The 17083-nt window shown below is 44.0% G+C and overlaps 1 protein-coding gene across 2 annotated transcripts in view; it reads left to right on the top strand.

The window, feature by feature from the left end:
* The window catches only part of NSUN7 (NOP2/Sun RNA methyltransferase family member 7), a 298057-nt gene that overhangs the window by 198256 nt on the left and 82718 nt on the right, over positions 1-17083 (top strand). The window lies entirely within an intron of this gene.

The raw sequence follows: 17083 nt of genomic DNA, 5'->3' as shown, positions 1-17083 counted from the left end.
TATGGTTCTGTGAATGGCAGGAGACACTCACACCTCCAATGAAACTATCCAATGAAATTTGAAATGGAACTCGTAAATATGTAGGGAAGTAAGGTGAGCTTATAATTGCTAACACTTCTCTGGAATAATAAATGGTTTCCTGATTTTAATCTCATTTGAGTGTTTCAATATGTAGAAACAATACAAAGAGGGACCTCTAAATTTTGGTATTGTATAATCTGTCAAATATTGTCAAAGATGGAAAGCTCAGTATGACAACCTGTACTGTTCTAATCATGTGCCTTAAACCAGTCTTTTGTATATTTTCAACTATGCAAATAAAATAAACTTCTCTGCAATTTCTTGTTTGTCAAATCCATATCATAGACATTGGAAAAGTACTTAACATTAAAATCTAGCAAGACACAAATCAAACTATTATTGGACCTCCAGTAATAGATCCAATGTTGATGTTTTGCCAAGATGTCTGCCTTAGGAGTCAACACTATTCAACTGTAAATAAATTGTAAAAGCTTGGTTCACCAAAAATTAAACACAGTCAAGTTGATGCAATATAGTGTGCTCGGCCGAGCACATGGCTTTACATGTTTGGACACCTGTCCAAAATCCCTCATGCAATAAGGGGATTAGCATGTCCAAAATGTGGTTCCAAACCAGCGTGTAGCTAGTAGCGCTCATCACATGTAAATTCATGTTGATGAGGCTATTGGCTATTCACCCCCCCCCCCCCCCCCCCCGATGCAAAAAAAAAAAAAATGTGCGCCCAATACGCACATTTTTACTCTCAAAAGTTAATGTGCCTGCCCCGGAGCAGGCGTGAATTCTTCAGGAGCCCCAAAAGAAAACAGAAAAGCAGAAAATACTGCTTTTCTGTACATCCTCTGACTTAATATTGTGACATTATTGAGTCGGAGGAACTGAAAAATGGAGGACCAGCAAAAAAAGAAAGTCACCAGCCATCAGGATAGGAAAATGGATGCTCAATTATCATCTATTTTCCTAACCCGTAGCTGTTCACAGGTTAGGAAAAAGGACACGTGTAAAATTGAGCATCCATTTTTGTAACCCACTCACAGCTACCTCTCCCGAGCACCCGATGCCAAGGAGGCGCTAGGGATGCACAATTTTCCTTAGCACCTCATTTTTACCAAGGCAGCCAATTTAAATATTAAATCGGGTGCCCGGGACAGGTGGATCAGCACATGTTAAGAGAGTGGGCGCTCAATCATGAGTGTCTGTTTAACGCGTGCCAATATTGCATCAGCCTGAGTATATTTGGAAACTTTTTTAACAAGCATTGCATTCAAAAACAAGGGTAACCACCTTTGTTACACTTCTCTAGCATTACTGTCTCTTAAGCAATGAAATTAATGTTCTACCATGTCATTTGTAAAGGAATTAGTGGATATAAAAAGCACCAATAATAGTCATCCCAATACTAAAAGCCAATCTTTCCTTTTCACTCAAAAGTCCCAGAACATATAATGTGGGCCAGATATAATAGTCCAATGAATGAATTCTTTTTCTCTTGTCCAATCAAAATTTAAGTTGGAGCTGTTTAAACTGACCTGAAAGTTCAATCAACCAATTAAAAATTCCTCTACCATTAGCTACTAGAAATGCCCATTGCATGCATCCCTTTAAAAAGTTGATATATTTGAATGAGCTCCTCCTCCAACCAAAATTCTTCTTGGAGTCCTTTAAACAAACATATGAAAGTTTGCATGACCAATCAAAAAGAAAGTAAAAACCCTAGCAACACACAGAATGATCATTCACAAAAAAGCTGATCATTTGATTACTTTATTAAGGCCATGGGGGTGTAATACTATTTATTTTTTTTATTTATATATCTGCCTTTTGGCATCTCAAAGCAGTTTGCTTTCAGATATTGTATGTATTTCCATATCCCCAGAGAGCTTACAATCTAACACCTGGATGTGTAAAACCATGATTTTTCACGGGAGGGGTTCTATTATCGGGGGTTTTGCTGCAATAGTGGTGCCCTTCCTATGAAAAAAGATTGCAGCTCTAAGGCTCGTTCTTTTGTCTTGTGGCCAAACAATGTGGAACAAAAGAATGTGGTGAGCCATCCCTTTAGGTGCAAGGGCGGACCCAGCCTCAAAGGCCCATCATCACCTTAAAGGGCCGGCCACTTAAGTTGCCTGCTGAAAAAAAAGAAAGAGTAGAACGGGTCAGGGCTGTCCCTCATCTCAACCCGGGGCCTCCACGTTCACGCACGACAGCCCCCCCCCACCCCCCCAAAAGTTAAAATAAGTCATTGGAATTCAGGGTTACCCCCCACCCCCATAGTAAAAATCTCTTTGGGGTATAGTGGCATCCCTTCCCCCAAAGTTATAATTAAATGGAAAAAAAACAAAACCTCATTGGGGTGCAGGGAGTCCCTGCACCCCCCAGCCCCACACCCCGGAACCTTTAAAATTAGATTAAGGTTCCGCATTGGGGCCAGGGCACCCTCTAGCACCTGGCTTGGTCAATGCCATTTTTCAAAATGGCGCCAACCTGTCATTGCTCAGTCATGTGACAGGGTAATGGTCAGGTCGGCGCCATTTTGAAAAATGGCATTGACCAAGCCAGGTGCTAGGGGCACCCCGGCCCCATCGTGGGGCTTTCATCTAATTTTAAACATTTGGGAGGTGATGAGGAAGGGTACTCCCTGAACCTCAATGATTTTTTTTATTTGGGTGGGAGAAGGATGGTACCCCCACTGAACCCCAATGATTTTTAATTATATCTTTGTGGGGGGAGTGCCTGGGGGGGGCACTATATGCCAACAAGGATTTTACTATTGAGATAGAGTAGAGGGTAACCCTAAGTCCCCAGTGACTCTTATTTTAGCCTATGGGGGTGATGGTGTAGAGGCCATCACCATGTAATATTGCAACACCTTTTTTTTTTTTTTTTTAATTTGAGGCATTGGGGCTGCCTCAGGGACGAGATGGGGGTCAGCCCTAATCCCTGCTCAATTTTTTTTTTTGTAGCCGCGGCAATTTTTGGTTCCGTTAAATGGCCCTTTAAATGTAACACGGAAGCCTTAGGGACCCATGTTACATTTATCAAAATCCCAGGGAGTGATGGTGATTTATTGCAGCTGACCACTTTCTTGGTTGGCCTTGATAAAATATTACTATAGAATTGCCTGTTAATGACCTTCTTTGCATGCATTTGCATTATTCCTGCATTCAAATCACATGCAAAGCAAGTTATTGTTATGGGGGAAGGAACCTGGGCGGGTCCATGCAAGTTATCGTGTAATATAGCCACAATAATGCTCTATCATGTGATTTATGCTGTTTAACAGTGATAGAGCAGTATCATAGCTTGATGCATCACCCAGTAAATTTGTATCTGAGGCAGTGGAGGATAAAGTGACTAGTACATAAATCAGAAATCCACTTTTGCTTATGTTTATGCAATACTGAATCACTCTGAGTCGCTTAGACATGACTGAAAACAATAAGATCCTTGCAACCATGTGCAGCACAGATACAGATTGAGACAAAAGGAGCCTCCATTTTACTTCACCTAATGCCACTGTGATGTTCATTCATCCTAATATACAGAGATCTTTGTCTTCCCAACATACAAAGGACATGGGTACCACATAAATCTCGCATATGGTTGCACATGAAGTCATAGGTGGGCCTGTGCCTTCATGGCCAGAGCCCACCCTTAACCAAAGTGCTGGGACACCCACACGGGTGGTATCCCGGCAGGGAGCGAGGTTGCGGCGATGCAGGGGGGAGCGAGGGCCTAGTGATGTAGTATGGGACCTCCCCCACCTCCTTCTCGTGTGAGAATGCAGTGACGCAGCTCGGGGCCTTTCCACCCCTTCCGGCAGCTTGTATGGCTGAGCAGCAGCAGTGCCGGCTGATGACATCAGCGGCCCTTTAAAGGGCCACAATAGAGGCCAGGAATTCCCTTTTCTCCACGCGTTGGCAAGGCACTGGCATCGGAGCACCGTGTTAACCATGCGACTGGGACCACCCTGCCGGCGCCGTTCCAACAACAGGGAGTAGAGCCCTAAAGGACCCGAACAAACAAAAAAATAAACAAAACCGGGGGTCTGGGAGGCAAGAGAGCAGGCATCTTCGGGGGGGGGGGGGGGAGGGCTAAGGCAGACATAGATTGAGGCAGGAGGGGGATAGATTATCAAGAGGGAGGAGATTACCAGGTGAGAGGGGCTGGGGCAGGCTGAAATAGCTCGATTGGGAACATGAAGGGCCTAGGGAAGGGGAGAATCACCAATCGAGTGGCAGCCTGCAGGTCACATGGTAGGCTAGGAGAAAGGCTGATAGGGAGGGAGCCAGCACCATGGCAGTCAATACCTCACTGGTATAGGCTGCTGGTTCAATTCCCACTTAAAAAAAAATAATAATAATTTTGTTTAAATAATACAAAAAATAAAAGGGGGGGGGGGAATTTGATAGACTTCTGTACCTTGCCCCATACATAAAAAAAAATAAAATAAAGGGGGAAATTCCAAAAAATCTGTAGGATCCAGAGCAGATAGCCAGGGCAGCTAGTTAGGAGCTGCCCCCCGCGCCCAGTCACTAACTCAAAAAAAAAAAAAAAAAAAGGGATAAAGGGAGCGAAGCAGTGTGTCTGTAGTTAGTAAACAGCGGAGAACAGGAATCAATTTAAAAAAAAAAAGGTGGGGGGTGGAAGGGCTAGGAAAGAAAAAGCAAGAGCTCTTGCAGCAATTGCGGATACAAAATGCCTTCTGGTCTTGCTAGCAACACTCCTGCAAGCACCACGACAGCGGTGGAACAGCCAGGACGCAAACTGCGTTCAGCGTGTTCAACATCTTCGAAAGAGAAACATGGACAAAAGACCAAACATGGACACCATGCTGCCAGCAAGGCAAGAGACCATTCGGCACGAAAAGCAAACAAGAATGGCGAGCACTCGAAGAAAAAGTCGCGGCGAACAAGCTTCCATTCGAGAGTTGTCAGATCAAAGGGCGAGCACATCAGTTGAACCACAAACAAGTGACACGACGTCTGCTGTCAGCCACACTATGGAGACAAGGGCAGAAGACTCCATGGAGTTAGAGCTGCAGCAGCACACCTCTGAGAGGGTGATGGCTTCTCACACATCACACCAGAGCCCTCACGGAGGTCCATAGCCTCAGGCCAGCCGGAGCGATTATCAAAGACATATAAGCATCGAGGGGTACCCGTGTCCACCGAAAGTCGATCCACCCCTTCTTCAGGTTGGATGCAAGGACAGCCCGGACACAGCAGCCAGACATATCCAGCCCCTCACTCAACATAGCAGAACTTTAACAGCTCTAACTGGCATCAGAGATCTTCATGGGGCCCCAGCACTCACAGCCCATTCCCAAGATGGAATTAAGTGGGGCGTCCATGGGATTATGCAGCATATGGCGGAATGAGCAGCCAAAACTATTATCATTTGCCTTGGTGGCCGTGGCCGGCACCAGTTTAAGGAACCTTCCCTACTCAGGAGGGAGGACCGGCACCTCGAGCCTCTTCACAGATTAACACAAGCGGACCGAGACCATTAGAAGGAGGCCATTCAAGAGGCTTATCGGAAGCCCACACTAGTGCTACAGCAATGGGCAGATAAGATGGACTAGTGGCACAAAGCGACAAGGGAACGCGACAGGAAACACTAAACTCAGACGAGAGAAAAACCACCAGTCAAGCAGATCAATCAGTACAGATGGGAGACAGCAATGTTGGTGAGTCTCAGGATGAGGACGGGGGGGAGAGGGCGGACGTCGGGTGCCGCAGGTGCGGAAAACAATACGGTGGCAGCTAGAAAAAAGCGCAAGGCGAAGCAAAAGCATAGAACAAGTTCCAGCTCACAGTTCTTCCTCCTTGTCTTCCGACTCCACAAGCAACAGTGACACACAACCGACAGCTAAAGTAGTTGCCAAGGAGTCCAGAGGCCCCCCACACACACACACACATTTACCACCTTATCAGAGCTATGGGAAAGCATGCCCAAGCAATTGTGCAAAAAAATACGAAAACGGAAATACATAGATATTTTTAGTATCCTGCAAGGACGACGAAGAACAGAGGATAAAAAGAAATTGAAGGTTGGATTGGCACTTATAGAAAAGGAGAAGAGAATTCCAAAAACTATCATTAACTGGATAAGAACATTTTTATACATGACAAGTGTGGTGGGACATCGGGACCCTTCTCAATATGGTCCCATGTTAAGTTACATAGAGAATATTCTCGAAGTGTACCAAGAGCATGAAGGTTGGGCCTGGCTCAACTATGATGAGAAATTCCGTGACAAAATGGAAGAGAATCTATTCATGTCATGGGGAACTCAAGAGGTCAGCCTCTGGGTAAAGCAGATGACACGTAAAGCGGGCGATCCAGGAGCATACTCATGAACCACGAGAAGGTCATCTCCCAACAGGCATTCAGTCAGGCAGGCGCAGTCACAAGACAACACATGCTGGTGTTATAACAAAACATGCACATTCCAAGACTGTAAATTTAAGCATACTTGTTCAGCCTGTGCAGCTCCATACCCAGTAACGAAGTGCCCAAAAAGACCTACAACTGGGAGTAAGGTTACAGCACTTTGAAAGTCTGCAGTTTGGAAAAAGTGCCATCACCCATCAAGTTAGAAGCAATGATACCATGGTTGGAACGCTACCCCTGCTGCAAAAATGCACAGAGGATTTGGCAAGGATTTTGAGAAGGATTCATCATTCCAGTCCACGGCCAGATAAAAGGAACAAAGATTAGCAATGCATCATCAGCAACCCAACATGCTGACATAGTGCAAAAGAAGCTCAATATCAAATTGGCACACAGAAGGATAGCTGGTCCTTTTCCTAGGCAAGTTCCAGGGGTATGTAACTGCGCTGCTGATGCCCTATCTCATGCTAAATGGCATTTGTTTCATAAGCAGGTACCAACAGCAAACGAAGCGGGGACACATATGCCAGCACACCTATCTAGTTCAGCAATCCGTTGCACCAGCTACATGGACGTCATACTGCTGGAGCTATGACCACGTGACTGAATTCCTGAAGAAAAACGGTTGGAGTCAAGGTCTAGTCACTGACGACTTAATCGTCAAACTTGTCTCCACAGCAAAAGAGAAGGGAGCATCTAGAAATCCCGTGATAAAACACTTGGCAGGCCTGTCATTCTTTCTAAACGTGCGCAGTTGGAGAGACCCCACCAAGTCCTTCATTCTGAAGATGTTTGCAGGATGGTCGACAAAGTTGGGGCCTACCATCGACAGCAGACACCCCATTACATACAACATGCTGAGGACTCTTTGGGCACTATTAGCATCAATTTGCTCATCTAAGTTCAAAACTGACTGACTTATTTCAGCTCGCATTCTCACTCACTTTCTTCAGTCCAAAACAGACCAGTCTGTCCGGAAAAGGAGCCACTTTGCTGCTAAAGCGTGTCGAGGCATGCGACACCTGCCCGATACACAATACAAAGAAGTACTTGGCATTTCGGCCAAACCGGGGGGGGGTGCACCTGTTAGTTCATGCTGACAGGACCCCCCCTAACCAGATATCAATTTGCCACTGTACTCAAAACAGCAGTTCAGAAAATGAATCTGGACACAAAAAAATTCACCACTCACTCATTTAGAATTGGTGCTGCTACAAGGGCGGCATAAGCAGGACTACAAGCAGCCACGATAAAGAGAAATGGACGATGACGATCCGATGCAGTTAATACGTATGTCTGATTAGATAAAGTGAGCACCTCTAACCAAAACTCTTAATTATTCTATCTTGCAGATCTGCCGCAGGCTCAACGCCTAGCTTGGATCACTAGTCACTCCTATATAAGTTGGGCAGCTAAGAGAGCACAGAAACAAACCTATGGACCACATTTAAGATTGGCACCTCACGGGTGGGTCGTCACATGGATGGGAAAAGCCTGGCATGCGATGGGACCAGTTATTGCCCCTTCTATGGCGTCTGAGAGACTTGAGGGCTGCTCCGGATGTAATAATACATCTGGGGGGCAATGACCTGTGCTCATTGACTTGCAAGCAGCTGATAAAGAAGGCAAAAAGAGACTTAGCCAAGCTATCTGACTTGTACCCGAATGCTGCCCTCTTCTGGTTGGACATTATCCCGCGGCCCAAGTGGAAAGACTCCAGACTATGGAATAGGGGTCGCAAGAAAACCGGTAGATCGGTGTATGGATACAAAAGCTGGGCAGTCAACAGATAAGACACCAGTGGGCAGATGATCTTTGCCAAGAATTATTCAGACCAGATAGAGTACACCTGTCTGACATTGGTTATGATGTCTTTAATGCTCTCCAGGATACCATAGAGGTGTGGATTGGCAAAGAAAAAGACACAGGCCACAGCTAATTGGTTAGTTTGGGGGACATGAGGCAAGGGTCCACCCTACCTCGTGTTCTTGGCGTTTACCCGGGCCGGTTGGGCATATTGCAAGTGGTGCCGGTGGCTTCACAGGACGGTGAGGTAGCCAATCAGTGCCTGGGGCGGTGCAAAAAGATGGGGTGTGGTATGCGCCGATGGTCGGGGCCCCCTTGCTTGGGGATAAGGTGGGGGGGCCCATGGAGATACCATACCAGCTCAGGTACCAATGGTTAGGTTTTTAATAATGTGAAATAAAGCTGCGGCCTTATTATACCATTGACTGTTTTGGTGTTTTCTTTGTTTATTGGATGGTGAATGCATAAATATGTTTAATGTGCTGCAAGGGGTAAGTGTGGAGGGACGACGGCCACGTGGGTAATTGTGGTGGCTGCAAGAATTAAAAGCTTTTAACTTATGAGTCCCTTTCTACGGTAACAATGAAGTGTCTCCACTGAACAAATGAGAACAAACTGTACAGATTCCGCAAAGATCACCTACAAACAGATCTGCAGCTGGGTGTTCCAATGATGTAATTTGATTTAAAAAAAAACAAAACAAAACAAACTGTTTAGTAAATCTTAGATGTTACAGCCAGTCTTTAATGCAAACTCAGGTGGATGTTGAAACACTTGATGTTGCCGAATATTGTGTTGTAACAAATGTATGCCTGGAAAAAAATTGTAAAGTACACACAATCAGATTACTTTTTATTTTTATTACTATTTTAAGCTATAAGTCCATTGAGCCCATTTATAGGCATGTCAGACATTTCCTGGATATTCTGTCATAAAATGTTACATATATCATAAAAGCATTCTTTGAATTCCTGTATAGATGAACGTAATCTGTGTAGGTGTGAAAATGTGTCCCACCAAGTTATCACTGTAGCATTAGACACTTTAAAATGGAAGTTTCTTTAGTCTCACACTGTATTGGTGCGCACGTGTTTTTGAGGATCTTATTGTTTAGTCATATCCAAGCCCTCTGTTAATATTGCACAAACATGAACAAAAGTGGATTTTTGATTTGTATACTGTTACATCCTGTGCCTTAATAAAGAGATTGAATAGTGAGCTTTGTTTGTGAATCATCATTCTATGAGCTGCTAGGGTTTTTAGTTTCCTTTTCATTGGTCATGTAAACTTTCATTTTTGTTTAAAGGACTCACAGAAGTACTTTGGTAGAGGGAAGGAGCTTATTCAAATGTGTCAGCTGTTTAAAGGGATGCAATTGGCATTTATGTTAGCTAATGGCTTTTTGATTGGTTGACTGAACTTAGACAGTAACAGACAATTCATTCATTGAACTGTTAAATCTGGCCCACATTATGTTCTAGGACTTTTGCGTGAGAAGGAATGATTGTTTTTTAGAATTAAGAAGACCTTTGCGATTGTTTGCTTTTTATAATCATTTATTTCTTTATAAATGAAGTGTTAGAACATTAGTTTCAATACTTGAGAAATAGTCCATCCAGTATAACATCAATGAAGTTGCCCATGTTTTTGAATTCCATGTTTGTTAAAAACCTTTTTTCAAAATATACTGCTTCACTTTTGATGAACTAAGCTTTTACCTTTTTTTTTTTCCTGCTGAACAGTATTGTGACCCCTTGAGGCAAACATTTTGTGGAAACATTGATATCAGGTCTATTATTAGAGGTCCAGTAGTGACTTGAATTTTGCCTTGCTTTGAAGGGCTTTGGCTATATTCTTGTGGATATCAAAGCCAAGTATTCTTCCATTGTGTGTAATATGGATTAGAAGTAAATAACAAATAACTGATGAGAAGTTTATTTTATTTGCAAAGTTGAAAATATACAAAAGACTGAACTTTCCATCTTTGACAATATTTGATACATTATATTACACCAAAATTTAGAGGTGTCTCCTTGTATTTGTGGATTTGATTTATAGTGTAGACTTTGTTAAACCTTATATTTTTGTTGGAAACAAAAAGGAATACATATCATTACTGACATTTATAATGAGCACATTAGTCCTTTGTACAACTTGGGTATTACCGTATTTTTCGCTCCATAAGACACAATTTTTTTCCCCCAAAAGTGGGGGGAAAATGTATGTGCGTCTTATGGAGCGAATATAAAAAAAAAAACAAAAATCTAACAAACCCCCCCCGACTCCCCCAAGACCTGCCGACTTAATTTCCTACAACCCCCCACCCTCCTGACCCCCCCAAGACCTGCCGACTTAATTTCCTACAACCCCCCACCCTCCTGACCCCCCCAAGACCTGCCGACTTAATTTCCTACAACCCCCCACCCTCCTGACCCCCCCCAAGACCTGCCGACTTAATTTCCTACAACCCCCCCACCCTCCTGACCCCCCCAGACCTGCCAAACGTCCCTGGTGGTCCAGCGGGGGTCCAGGAGCGGTCCGGGAACGATCTCCTGGGCATGAGCTGTCGGCTGCCAGTAAACAAAATGGCGCCGACGGCCCTTTGCCCTCACTATGTCACTGGGACCGACCGCTGCTATTGGTCGGTCTCAGTGACATAGTGAGGGCAAAGGGCCGTCGGCGCCATTTTGATTACTGGCAGCCGACTGCCCAAGCCCAGGACACCGCTCCTGGACCCCCGCTGGACCACCAGGGACGTTTGGCAGGTCTTGGGGGGGTCAGGAGGGTGGGGGTTGTTAATTTAAAGGGTTGGGATGGGGGTTTTTTTGGGGGGGAGGGGTTCCCAGAGAAAGAAAAGTTTTCTGATCTGGGGAGTGGACCGAAATGGCCCTCCCCAGACCCGAAAACAAAATGGGGAGAAAAAAAAAAGCTATGCACTCCCCTAATTTGCTCCATAAGACGCCCAGACGCAGAGCCGGTTTAGCACAATTTTTTATTTTTTTTATTTTCCCCATCTGAATCCTAGGTGCGTCTTATGGTCAGGTGCGTCTTATGGAGCGAAAAATACGGTAATTTCAATATTCCATCTACACATTTTTTTAATATCCAGTTGTGCCATGCTTTGAACAATATATAATGGGTATAGTAAGCAAAATTTCAGTACCATCTGTAGGTTGACCCAGGAACAAGTGGTCTAATGTCTAGAGAGGCAAATATAGGCTAATGATAGTGAAAGCAAGAAAGCTGGGTGTGTCTTGCCTGTGCTAAACACCTTCCCTTTGGGTTGAATCCTCATATGCTGGTGGCCAGTGAGTCAGGGGGAATGAGGGTAGCCCCCAATACAAGCAAGTGGCTTGAAGCTTAGAACAGAACGCAGAAGTGGAGCACACCAGGAATACAGTAACAGGAAGGAGATCATGTAGGAATCCTGAAGGTAGAAACTGGAAATGAAGTCTTCTGGATTTAGGAACAAGGACAGAGCCAGAGTAACAAGTACTAGGAGGTAAGCTAAGTTCTGGCAACAAACTGAGGAAAGGCCTGAGTATAAATATTATTCGCAGGAAATCAGATGGGGGGGGGGGGGAAAGTGAGGTGCATATATTGCTGGGAGGACTAAATAGATTGTCCAAGCAGTTCACTGGCTGGAGGTGTAGTTGGCAATGGATCTTTACATACATGCCTTTGGATGGCCCCATGTGTTGCTTTGCAAGAAATTTCTTTAAAAAAAATTAGGTGCACAGAGGTCAGATGCATTAATCCAAGATTTTTCTTCAGGACCATAACACTTATAATGGACCAACTACTGTACTCTTATATATTAGACACTCTAGAGTCCAGAATCTCCTCAGCATTCAATTCAGGCTGGCCATCAAACAGAACCAGACCTGAAGGTATTCCTTGCCTACTGAAAGGATCCGGCATAGCTGGCTTCAACAAGGAGATGTGAAATGACTATAGTACGTTAATGGAGTTAGGAAGCTGAAGGCACATAGTTACTAGATTAATTTTCTCAGTAATGTGATTTGGCCCTATGTACTCGGGACTGAGCTTAGCACAGGGGAGCCTCAGGCATAGATTCTTTGTAGGCAGCCAGACCTTAACAACGACCTGAAACTGGAGTTCATGTCTACAATGAGGATCAACAAATTTCTTTTGATACGTTAGTTCTCTTCAAATTGTGTACTTTTATCCAGGTTTTCTGGAAGGGTTGCACAAAGTGTTGGCCACAGGATCTTCAATGGCCGCAGCACGAGGTAGATAAACAGGGTGTTAGCAACAGACTGTGAAGAATGGAGAAACCCCTGTGGATTTGCTGACATGGTTGTGAACAAACTCTGCCCAGGAGATCAATATGGCCTAATAGTTCTGATGAGCAGAGAAAAAACTTCTAAGGAACTGTTCAAGATATTGATTGATTCTCTCTGCAATATCTGAGGATGGTATCTTGACAAACATTGTAAGTTGATACCTCAGATCTTTACAAAGGAAAAAGATCTAGGCATCATAGTGGATAATACTTTAAAATCGTCTGCTCAGTGTGCTGCAGCAGTCAAAAAAGCAAACAGAATGTTAGGAATTATTGGGAAGGGAATGGTTAATAAAACGGAAAATGTCATAATGCCTCTATATTGCTCCATGGTGAGACCACACCTTGAATACTGTGTACAATTCTGGTCGCCGCATCTCAAAAAAGATATAGTTGCGATAGAGAAGGACAACCAAAATGATAAAGGGGATGGCACAGCGCCCCTATGAGGAAAGGCTAAAGAGGTTAGGGCTGTTCAGCTTGGAGAAGAGACGGCTGAGGGGGGATATGATAGAGGTCTTTAAGATCATGAGAGGTCTTGAACGGGTAGATGTGAGTCGGTTATTTACACTTTCGAATAATAGAAGGACTAGGGGGCATTCCATGAAGTTAGCAAGTAGCACATTTAAGACTAATCGGAGAAAATTCTTTTTCACTCAACGCACAATAAAGCTCTGGAATTTGTTGCCAGAGGATGTGGTTAGTGCAGTTAGTGTAGCTGGGTTCAAAAAAGGTTTGGATAAGTTCTTGGAGGAGAAGTCCATTAATGGCTATTAATCAAATTTACTTAGGGAATAGCCACTGCTATTAATTGCATCAGTGGCATGGGATCTTCTTAGTGTTTGGATAATTGCCAGGTTCTTGTGGCCTGGTTTGGCCTCTGTTGGAAATAGGTTGCTGGGCTTGATGAACCCTTGGTCTGACCCAGCATGGCAATTTCTTATGTTCTTAGAATCTGGCAATGAATTGGGGACCTCTATCTAATACAATAATGGTCTGGATTCCATGTAAACAGACCATTTCCCTAATGAGCTATTTGGCCAGTTGAGGGACCAAATGTAGCTTAGAGAAAGGAAACTGCCGTTTTGGGGAAAAATGGTTTACTACCACTAAGATGGCAGTACATTCGTCAGAAATTGGAAGGTCCATGATGAAGTCTGTGAAGAAGTGAGTCCATGAAGCAGAAGGAATCGGAAGTGGGTGCAATTCACCCAAATGTTTGACACAAGGGACCTTGGTTCTAGCACATAATAGTCATGCAATCCTTGCGAAAGGGAGCCCACCAAAAAACTCTGGGAACCAGTTGAAAAATGTTCTTAATCCGTGGATATCTGGAGAATTTGGAATCATGCCCTCATTTGAAAACATCTTGATAGCAAGTGTCTGGAACAAACGTTTGCCTAATAGAAATCCTTACAGGAGGCTCCTGGACCGAAGATTTCAGATGGATTTTCTTCATCAGATCACTCTTGATTGTTTGCTACAGTCCTGGAGGCTAGTATATCGGGGCCTTTATCGCAAGGTATAGGAATCTCCTTAGAGAAAAACAGTTGTGATAATGCTTTGGCCAGAATATTATGAAAAAATGAACTGGAAATGGGCGAATAACATGGCCTCTTGGGCATGCCCAAAGGTTAAGACATTTAGCAGCCTCAATATAAAATAAATGTTTATGATCTGGGAGGATTGTGATCAGAAAAGTGGCTCCATCCAGCAGGTGTCTTGACTTTCTAATGGCCAGGAGTTCTCTTGTTTCCCACATGTGGTTGCATTCCACAAGAGAGAACTTTCGAGAGAGGTAATCATATGGGTGGATCTGGGAGTCCAGATGCAGTCTTTGTGATAAGACTGCACCTGTGCCAACCTCAGATGCGTCCACTTCTAAAACAAAAGATTTTCCTGGATCAAGGTGATGCATGAATTGAGCTGATGCAAAGAGTTTCTTCAGTTCTTCGAAGGCCTGCTGAGCTTGGGGGTTGCAAGAATTCTTTGGAGTCTCCTTATATGTAAGGACCGTAAGTGGAGCCACTACAGAGTTTCGGATAAAGTTGATAATAGTTAGCTAAGCCCAGGAAACGTTGGAGGACCTTGAAATCCAAAAGAATCGGCCAATTAAGTACTGTGGTTGCCTTATCTGAGTCCATCTCAAACTCTAGCTGAGATTACATATCCCAAGAGATGAACATGATTCTGTTCAAACACACTTCTCAAACTTTGCGAAAAATTGGTGCTGACAAAAATGAGATAGGACCTCCACTACAAGTTGCCTATGGGTGTGTGAGGAATTAAAGGTATACTGTAACGAATGAGTTAGTATCCACTCCCCCATCCCCCCACCCCCCCCCCCCCTCCAATCTGGGCGAGAGACAGTACTACTGAACATTACCACATATTTACCTTGTATATAGTGTAAGATCCAAGAATCTCAGGAAATCACAGCCATTTTATCTCAGAATCAGATCTTTTTATTCTCAGACCTTTCAGATTTACTACTTTGAATAGTACAAACATCTTATGCCTCTTATGGTTATAATATAAGTTTCTTAACACAGCATATACTTGTAATAACTAAAGCTTAGCATAATATAAGTGAACTCAGAGCACTAAACATCAGGATAACCTTTACTTATTTAGGATGTTATTAATAAACTTAGCTAAATATCCCCATAGCCTTAGTCTCACCACTGTCTCTGTGCTGAGCCAGGAGAGAAGCTGCAGTTCCCGGAAGCTGTCTCCGCTGACAAGAACATGCATTAATGTCTCCGGTCATCCACTGAGCTAAGAGAACTTGTCTGATCCCTGGAGAAGAAAGAGACAGCTGTGTCAAGTGCTGGTGGCGTTTCTGCTTGGCCATGTCGAGGGAAAGTGAGGCAGCTCGCAGGAAGATGTTTTGATGTATAGGTAGAGGAATGTTCAGCAGAAAAAGGGAGATGATATTGGCACTCCATGAAGTTAGCATGGGGGCACTCCATGAAGTTAGCATGGGGCACATTTAAAACTAATCGGAGAAAGTTCTTTTTTACTCAGCGCACAATTAAACTCTGGAATTTGTTGCCAGAGGATGTGGTTAGTGCACTTAGTATAGCTGTGTTTAAAAAAGGATTGGATAAGTTCTTGGAGGAGAAGTCCATTACCTGCTATTAAGTTCACTTAGAGAATAGCCACTGCCATTAGCAAGGGTAACATGGAATAGACTTAGTTTTTGGGTTCTTGCCAGGTTCTTATGGCCTGGATTGGCCACTGTTGGAAACAGGATGCTGGGCTTGATGGACCCTTGGTCTGACCCAGTATGGCATTTTCTTATGTTCTTATGATTCAGACTGCTAAGTAGCAGGCAAGAGATTTCTCTTACATGCAGTCTCTCCAGGATACTGAAGCTCGTCTGCATGGCTTTAGGGAGGGGCAGAGAGCAGTGGCCTGGGTGTCTTCTTCTGATGGTACTAATGGATTTTCTTCACTGCAGCTGTCCTTGAGCCCCTCTCCCATGCTGCTTTAAGAGCCCGGATATGCATATTCAGGAACTCATACAATTAAAACAGGAGTGCACAATGGGGTCTATTCTTCACTTTGAACTGCTGACACCCCCTCCCCCCCACCCACACACACACAGCCTAGCTGGGACTCCCCTTGGAAAGTCACACATCTGGTTTGTGATTGGGCTGCATGACATCTGACCAGGGAGCTGATCTGGCCACGTGACTGAGCTGACCTATCCAACAAGACAGTCTTCCAGGATTGGAGGATCTCGTTTCCAGGGCTCTGCTGCAGGTCTTAGATCTATCTGTTCAAAACATACACCTGGCTTGTATTTTCTTAGGTCAGGTCTGTTCACAAAAAGAAGTTATTTCATCAGAGGTGCCTCCATTTTATACGGTACAATCCCTATTTTGCTGGCTTGTAGTGATACTTCAGGTATCTCCCTACAGGTGGCCAGGTCTGTGGAGAAGATCAAGATGTCGTAAAGGTGGACCACTACATACTGAGAGAGCAGGTCTTGATAGACATCAACACAGGCTTGGAATATGATAGGAGTGTTGCAGAGTTCAAAGGGCATGACTGTATACTCATAGTGTATTGAAGGCAGTCTTCCACTTGTCGCCCTTTTGGATTCGAATTAGGTTATAGGCCTCCTGCAAGCCCAGCTTGGTAAAATCTGGGCACCCTGAAGTTTATGAAAGAGTTCAAAGATTAGCAACAGGAGATAATGATCCTTAACTGTGATCTTAAGGCCCTGGACCTAAGGGATCTATTTTTATAAGAGAATCTTGCACTGGCGGAAGACTGACTGAAGCCTCGAGCCAGATTTTCCTTAATATATTGGTCATGGCCTTAGTTTCTGGGCCAGACAAGAGGTATGTCTGGCTACATGGTGTCTTAGTTCCACAATGAGGTTCAATGGCACAATCATACTTCCGATGCCTAGGGAGTGTCTCTGCTTGCTTTTTGCTGAAAACATCTGCAAAAGCATAGCAATGCATTGGAAGGTCCAGAGGTATTTGTCCTAGTGAGACCAAAATAGTATTTTGGGTCCAGAATA

The sequence above is a fragment of the Rhinatrema bivittatum genome, chromosome 1 (genome assembly GCF_901001135.1).
Source record: "Rhinatrema bivittatum chromosome 1, aRhiBiv1.1, whole genome shotgun sequence".
In the NCBI taxonomy this organism is placed as follows: Eukaryota; Metazoa; Chordata; class Amphibia; order Gymnophiona; family Rhinatrematidae; genus Rhinatrema; species Rhinatrema bivittatum.
This window is presented reverse-complemented; position numbering and strand designations above follow the sequence as displayed.